Source organism: Arachis hypogaea, chromosome 17 (genome assembly GCF_003086295.3).
Source record: "Arachis hypogaea cultivar Tifrunner chromosome 17, arahy.Tifrunner.gnm2.J5K5, whole genome shotgun sequence".
NCBI lineage: Eukaryota > Viridiplantae > Streptophyta > Magnoliopsida > Fabales > Fabaceae > Arachis > Arachis hypogaea.
In genome coordinates, this window is record NC_092052.1 from 94921295 (window position 1) to 94928898 (window position 7604).

The 7604-nt window shown below is 38.3% G+C and overlaps 1 non-coding gene across 1 annotated transcript; it reads right to left on the reverse strand.

Moving 5' to 3' along the window:
- Positions 1-212: 212 nt before the first annotated feature.
- On the reverse strand, positions 213-316 carry LOC112768202 (small nucleolar RNA R71). Its single transcript, XR_003185640.1, has one exon. It is a non-coding gene; the product is annotated as a small nucleolar RNA R71 (small nucleolar RNA).
- Between the last annotated feature and the right edge of the window lie 7288 nt (positions 317-7604).

Below are 7604 nucleotides of genomic sequence, written 5' to 3' on the forward strand. Positions count from 1 at the left end.
CTCATCAGTTCTTAGCCGAATTCTTGCAAATCTGTGACACTGTTAAGACCAATAGGGTTAATCCTAAGGTCTATAGACTTATGCTTTTCCCCTTTGCTGTAAGAGACAGAGCTAGGACATGGTTGGACTCACAACCTAAAGATAGTTTGAACTCTTGGGAAAAGTTAGTCAATACTTTCTTGGCCAAATTCTTTCCACCTCAAAAGTTGAGCAAGCTTAGAGTGGAAGTCCAAACCTTCAGACAGAAGGAAGGTGAATCCCTCTATGAAGCTTGGGAAAGATACAAGCAATTGACCAGAAGGTGTCCTTCTGACATGTTTTCATAATGGAGCATCATATGTATATTCTATGATGGTCTGTTTGAATTGTCCAATATGTCATTGGACCATTCTGCTGGAGGATCTCTTCATCTGAAGAAGATGCCTGTAGAAGCCCAGGAACTCATTGAAATGGTTGCAAATAACCAGTTCATGTACACTTCTGAAAGGAATCCTGTGAATAATAGGACAACTCAGAAGAAAGGAGTTCTTGAGATTGATACTCTGAATGCAATATTGGCTCAGAACAAAATATTGACTCAGCAAGTCAATATGATTTCTCAGAGTCTGTCTGGAATGCAAGCTGCATCCGGCAATACTAAGGAAGCTTCCTCTGAAGTAGAAGCTTATGACCCTGAGAATCCTGCAATGGAAGAGGTGAATTACATGGGAGAATCCTATGGAAACACCTATAATCCTTCATGGAGGAATCATCCTAATCTCTCATGGAAGAATCAACAGAAGCCTAATCAAGGCTTCAATAATAACAATGGTAGAAGAAATAGGTTTGGCAATAGCAAACCTTTTCCATCATCTTCTCAGCAACAGACAGATAATTCTAAGCAGAGCCACTCTGACTTAGCAACTGTAGTCTCTGATCTATCTAAGACCACTATCAGTTTCATGACTGAAGCAAGGTCCTCCATTAAAAATTTGGAGGCACAAGTGGGTCAGCTGAGTAAAAGAGTTACTGAACTCCCTCCTAGTACTCTCCCAAGCAATACAGAAGAGAATCCAAAAAGAGAGTGCAAGGCCATAACTATAACCAACATGGCCGAACCTGGAGAGGAAGAAAAGGTAGTGATTTCCAATGAGGAAAACCACAATGGACGTCCACTGGCCTCCAAGGAGTTCCCTAATGAAGAACCAAAGGAATCTGAGGCTCATATAGAGACCATAGAGATTCCACTAAACTTACTTTTGCCATTCATGAGCTCTGATGAGTATTCTTCCTCTAAAGAGGATGAAGATATTGCTGAAGAGCAAGTTGCTCAATATCTAGGAGTAATCATGAAGCTGAATGCCAAGCTATTTGGTAATGAGACTTGGGAGGATAAACCCTCATTGCTCATCAATGAACTGAATGATCTGGTTCAACTGAAATTACCTCAGAAGAAACAGGATCTGGAAAGTTCTTAATACCTTGTACCATAGGCACCATGACCTTTAAGAAGGCTCTGTATGACCTTAGGTCAAGTATAAACCTCATGCCCATCTCTGTAATGGAGAAACTAGGGATCTTTGAGGTGCAAGCTGCAAGAATCTCACTAGAGATGGCAGACAATTCAAGGAAAGAGGTTTATGGACTTGTAGAGGATATCTTAGTGAAGGTTGAAGGCTATTACATCCCTGCTGACTTCATAATCCCAGAGACTGGGAAGGATGAAGATGAATCCATCATCCTTGGAAGACCCTTCCTAGCCACAGCAAGACCTATGATTGATGTGGACAGAGCAGAGTTAGTTCTTCAAGTGAATGAGGACTACCTTGTGTTTAAGGCTCAAGGATCTTCTTTTGTAACCATGGAGAGGAAGTATTAAAAGCTTCTCTCAACACAGAGCCAAACAGAGCCCCCACACTCAAATTCTAAGTTTAGTGTTGGGAGGCCAACATCAAGCTCTGAGTCTCTGTGAAGCTCTCTAAGAGCTTTACTGTCAAGCTACTGACATTAAAGAAGCGCTTATTGGGAGGCAACATTAAAAATAGAATGAAAAACAATATTAAAAACACGTTACAACTTGGCGTTCAACTCCAGAAGAAGCCTCTGCACGTGTAAACTTCAAGCTCAGCCCAAGCACACACCAAGTGGGCCCCGGAAGTGGATTTATGCATCAATTACTTACTTCTGTAAACCCTAGTAACTAGTTTAGTATAAATAGGACTTTTTACTATTGTATTAGACATCTTTGGAACCATCTTCGGATCATCCTAGATTGTATTTTTAATCCTGTGATCATGTTTTGGGGGCTGGCCTCTCGGCCATGCCTGAACCTTTCACTTATGTATTTTCAACGGTAGAGTTTCTACACTCCATAGATTAAGGTGTGGAACTCTGCTATTCCTCATGAATTAATGCAAAGTACTACTGTTTTCTATTCAATTCAACTTATTCCGCTTCTAAGATATCCATTCGCACCCAAGAACATGATGAATGTGATGATTATGTGACGCTCATCATCATTCTCACTTATGAGCACGTGCCTGACAAACACTTCCGTTCTACATGCAACCAAGCTAGAATGAGTATCTCTTAGATATCTAATACAGGGGACCGAGTCCGAGTTATTAGTATCTTCGTGGTATAAGTTAGAACCCACGGATGACCATTCCTGAGATCCGGAAAGTCTAAACCTTGTCTGTGGTATTCCGAGTAGGATCTGGAAAGGGATGGCTGTGACGAACTTCAAACTCGCGATTGCTAGGCGTAGTGACAGACGCAAAAGGAGGGTGAATCCTATTCAAGTATGATCGAGAACCTCAGATGATTAGCCGTGCCGTGACAGAGCATTTGGACCTTTTTCACAAGAGGATGGGATGTAGCCATTGACAACGGTGATGCCTTTACAGAAAGCTTGCCATGGAAAGGAGTAAGACTGATTGGATGAAGACAGCAGGAAAGCAGAGAGTCAGAGGAACGAAAGCATCTCTATACACTTATCTGAAATTCTCACCAATGATATACATAAGTATTTCTATCTTTATTTTCTATTTATTTATTATTATTATTCGAAAATACTATAACCATTTGATATCCGCCTGACTGAGATTTACAAGGTGACCATAGCTTGCTTCAAGCCGACAATCTCCGTGGGATCGACCCTTACTCACGTAAGGTTTTATTACTTGGACGACCCAGTACACTTGCTGGTTAGTTGTGCGAAGTTGAGAAGTTATGTTTGGACCATCGTATTGTGCACCAGTTATTGGTGCCATTGCCAGGGAGAGAACGAACAACAAATTTTACAACCTCAGAGTAACAATTTCGCATGTATCAGTTAACCTTTACTAAAGTAAAGGAAAGTCATGGGACTAATTAGTTTGACCTTCGAATCCTATTTATTTCCTAAAAAAAAGTTGGGATTTTTGAAGTTCAGTTCAATTAGCAAGATAACGATTATTAATTATGCTGAGTTTAATAATGTTGAGTTACTGATTTCTTAACCAAGACCAAAAGGAAAAAAGTAAAATTGTTGGAATAAAAATGTCCTTAGATGGAAAGAAATGGTAACACAAATTAAGGAGAAAGCAATCAATAACTGAAATACCTCAAATAATCATTAATTCAAATCATAACATAGAAAGGGTTCATAAGTCAAACTAAGAGAAGTCCTAAATCCTAATCCTAAATATTAAACCTGGATCGAGAGTCACTCTTACAAACTAAGAGAAGTCCTAAATCCTAATCCTTATCCTAAAAGAGAGAGGAGAGAACCTCTCTCAAACTAAATCTAAATCATGGAAAGTGAAAATTGGTGAGCTCTCCCTGAATGGATGCGTTCCCTCACTTTGTAACCTCTGGTCTATGCATTCTGGACTTGGATTTGGGCCAAAAAGGGCTTCAGAATTCGCTATGAGCATTTTCTGCAATTTCTGGTGCGTGTCCTCTGTCACGCGTCCGCGTGGGTCATGCGGTCGCGTCAGTCATGCGACCGCGTCGCTGCTGATTCGCGCTTGGCACGCGATCGCTTTGTTCATGCGATCGCGTGGATGCCAATTTCTTCAGAAGCTCCGTTTTGTGCTTTCCTTCCATTTTTGTATGTTTCCTTTCCATCCTTTAAGTCATTCCTACCTTAGAAGATCTGAAACTACTCAACATACTAATCACGACATCGAATGGAAATAAAGGTAATTAAGATAATTAATATTAAAGCATAGGAAACATGTTTTTCACATACATCACATAATAAGGAAGGGAAAGTAAATCCATGCAATTAATATGAATAAGTGGGTGAAGGATTGAATAAATCACTCAAATTAAGCACAAAATATATCATAAAATATGGGTTTATCACATGGTCTCAAGCTTTGAAAGGCTTTGTGATAAACTACTATTTTATGGTTTATCTTGTGCTCAATTGAGTGGATTTTATCAATCTTTCATACACTTGTTCATACAAAATGCATGTTTTACATTCTCCTTCCTAATTTTGTGCTATGATTGAAAACATGCTTCTTTGGACTTATATTTGCTAATATTAATCCTCTCTTATTACCATTCGATGCCTTGATATGTGTGTTAAGTGATTTCAGAGATTACAGGGTAGGAATGACTCAGAGGATGGAAAGGAAGCATGCAAAAGTGGAAGGAATACAAGAAGTTGAAGAAATTGCTAAGATGTCCAGCCTGACCTCTTCGCACTCAAATGGTCATAACTTGAGCTACAGAGGTCCAAATAATGCGATTCTAGGTCCGTTGGAAAGCTAACATCCACAGCTTCGCAACGATATATAATTTGCCATAGCTACCCTGAAGCCAGATGACACGAACGCGTGGATCACGCGAACGCATGACCTGGCAGAAACGCAATCCACACAAACGCGTGGACGACACTTCCGCGTCATTTTCCCGCGACCTGTACGTACGAGAATACGCTGGGGGCGATTTCTGGGCTGTTTTTAACCCAATTTTTGGCCCAGAAAACACAGATTAGAAGCTATAAAGTGGGGGAATCCATCCATTCAACGGGATGTCTTCCATTATTCACTTTTCGTTTTTTAGATGTAGTTTTAGAGAGAGAGAGAGGGGCTCTCTCCTCTCTCTTAGGATTTAGTTTTAGGATTTAGGATTATTTCTTCTTCATCACAGGTTCAATGTTCCTTTTAATTTATTTTTCTACTTTTATTTTTTTACTTTAATTGATAATTATCTTTTCAATTTAGCTTATAAACCTTTCCATGTTAGATTTGAATTTATGTTTAAACGTAATTTGAGGTATTTCGGATTTATGATTTCTTTATTCTATTTATGATATTTTCAATTTAATTTAGATATTTTCTTCCTTTTGGCTTTGGTTAAGTAATTGGTAACACTTGAGTTGTCAAACTCAGCAGTGGTTGAAATTGGCAGATTACTAATTTATCTTGATCGCTCTAAAGCTAGTCTTCCCACAGGGATCGACTAGGACTTGAGGATCAAACTAATTAATCCACCTGACTTTCCTTTGCTTTAGTAAAGGTTAACTAAGTGGGATTGAAACTCAATTCTCATCACCATCGATAAGGATAACTAGGATAGGACTTCCAATTCTCATACCTTGCTAAGAGCTTTATTAGTTATTATTTTAACAACTTGTTATTTTACATTACTTGTTCCTTATTTTAAAAACCCAAAACAAAATTCTACCTTTTCCATAGCTAGTAATAAATCATACCTCCCTGCATTTCCTTGAGAAGACGACCCGAGGTTTAAATACTCGGTCGGGTTTGCTTAAGTGACAAACAAAACTTTTGTAAGAAAGGAATTCTTGTCGGTCTAGAAGCTATACTTACAACAGGAATTTATTTGTGAAAATTCTAGATCGCGTGAGAGTTTCTCTCTTTCACTTTGGTTCATGGAAGTTTCTGTGGACTGTGAGTTTTGGAAGAGATTTTGTGTCAAGGGATAGTTAAGTGATGAAGAATTTTTAGATGAAAAACTGGGAGGTGAGGTTTGACAAATTTCCATGAATACATTGAAGGTTTGCTCAAGTGATGATGGCTCTTGATTAATAGAGTATGACACATTGAATGCTCTCTGATTTTGATCCTCCCAATCACAACTTGAAGAATTGTGGAATTCATCACAGTATGGATCATCTTGTGGCATTGGGGGACAATCATGCATGAATTTATTGAAAGTGCACTCCAGTGAAGACGTCTCTTGATGAACAAAGTATGGATCATCAAGACCCCTTTGATTTTGCCCCTCCCAGTCACAATATGAGTGGTTGTTATAGCAGTAGGAGTCATCTTGTGGCTCTAGGAGGTGTTCATACTCTTTCATTTCTTGTTGATACTCCCACCCACCATTAGTATGATGACCTGAATCATCTTGTGGTGGTGGGCAATATTTCATAAAATTGTCTTGATCATTTTCTGAGGCATATCCCCATTGATTGGGTTGCTCAGAATGTGTTAATTTTTGGTGATACTCCCAGCCACCATTAGAATAATGACTTGAATCATTTTATGGTGGTGGGAAATATCCCATATGATTCTCTTGCTCATCTTGTGGTTCTGAAGCATATCTCCATTGATTGGAGTGCTCAAAATTTGTATTTTCTTGGTGATACTCCCAGCCACCATTAGAATAGTCAATTGGTAATGGTGGGTAATATCCCATAAAATTTGTTTGATCATAAGGTGAGTTAAACTCCATTTGAATTTTGTAAAACACAACACCAATGAAAATTGAAATTCATGTCACAGAAAAGAATTTCTTAGTGAGGCAATAACACGAACACCTTGGTTTCAGCAGAAAACAGAAAATTAAAAGAACAAAAACCAAGAAAAATGCTTAATCTATACTTCTCACCCACTTAATCACTGTCTATCTATATCAATCCCCGACAACTGTGCCAAAAACTTGATGGGTGAAAATTAGATTTCCACACAAAACTCACCGGGCAAGTGTACCGGGTCGCATCAAGTAGTAATAACTCATAGGAGTGAGGTCAATCCCGCAGGGTTTGATGGATCAAGCAACTTTAGTGGGTGATTAGTTTAGTCAAGCAGACAGTGATGAATTTGGTGAAAATTTGACAACTGAATGTAAATTGCAGGAAATATAAAGTAAAGAATGTAAATTGCAGTGAAGCTTAAATGACAAGGAAAGTAAATTGCATCAGATCTAACTTGCAGGAAGTAAATTGATAGAACCTTAAAGAGCAAGAAATGTAGATTGCAGAAAATATAAAGGGAATTGGGTACTGGGAAATTAAATGAAGCCGTAGATCAGAATTCATAACAATTACAGAAGATATAAATTTTAAGGAAATGTAAATCAAGCTCACAGCAAACTCAAATGTAAATTACAGAGGAACAGAATGTTAAAATTACAGAAAAGGAAATTGTAGCAGAGTTGCAGAAGATGAAATTGCATAAACTGAATTCAATATAACTGAAATATAAAAGTGTATCAATTATACTAAGCTCTCTGGAGTCTCTAATCCTCCAAGAGAGATCTGGAGTCTCTAATCCTCCAGCCTGAGCTTCCTATTCTAATCCTACTCCTATTGTGTGATGTGTCTTTTACAATGAAACTGATGCCTTTATATAGGCTTTACAAAATAAAAATAAAATTGAAAT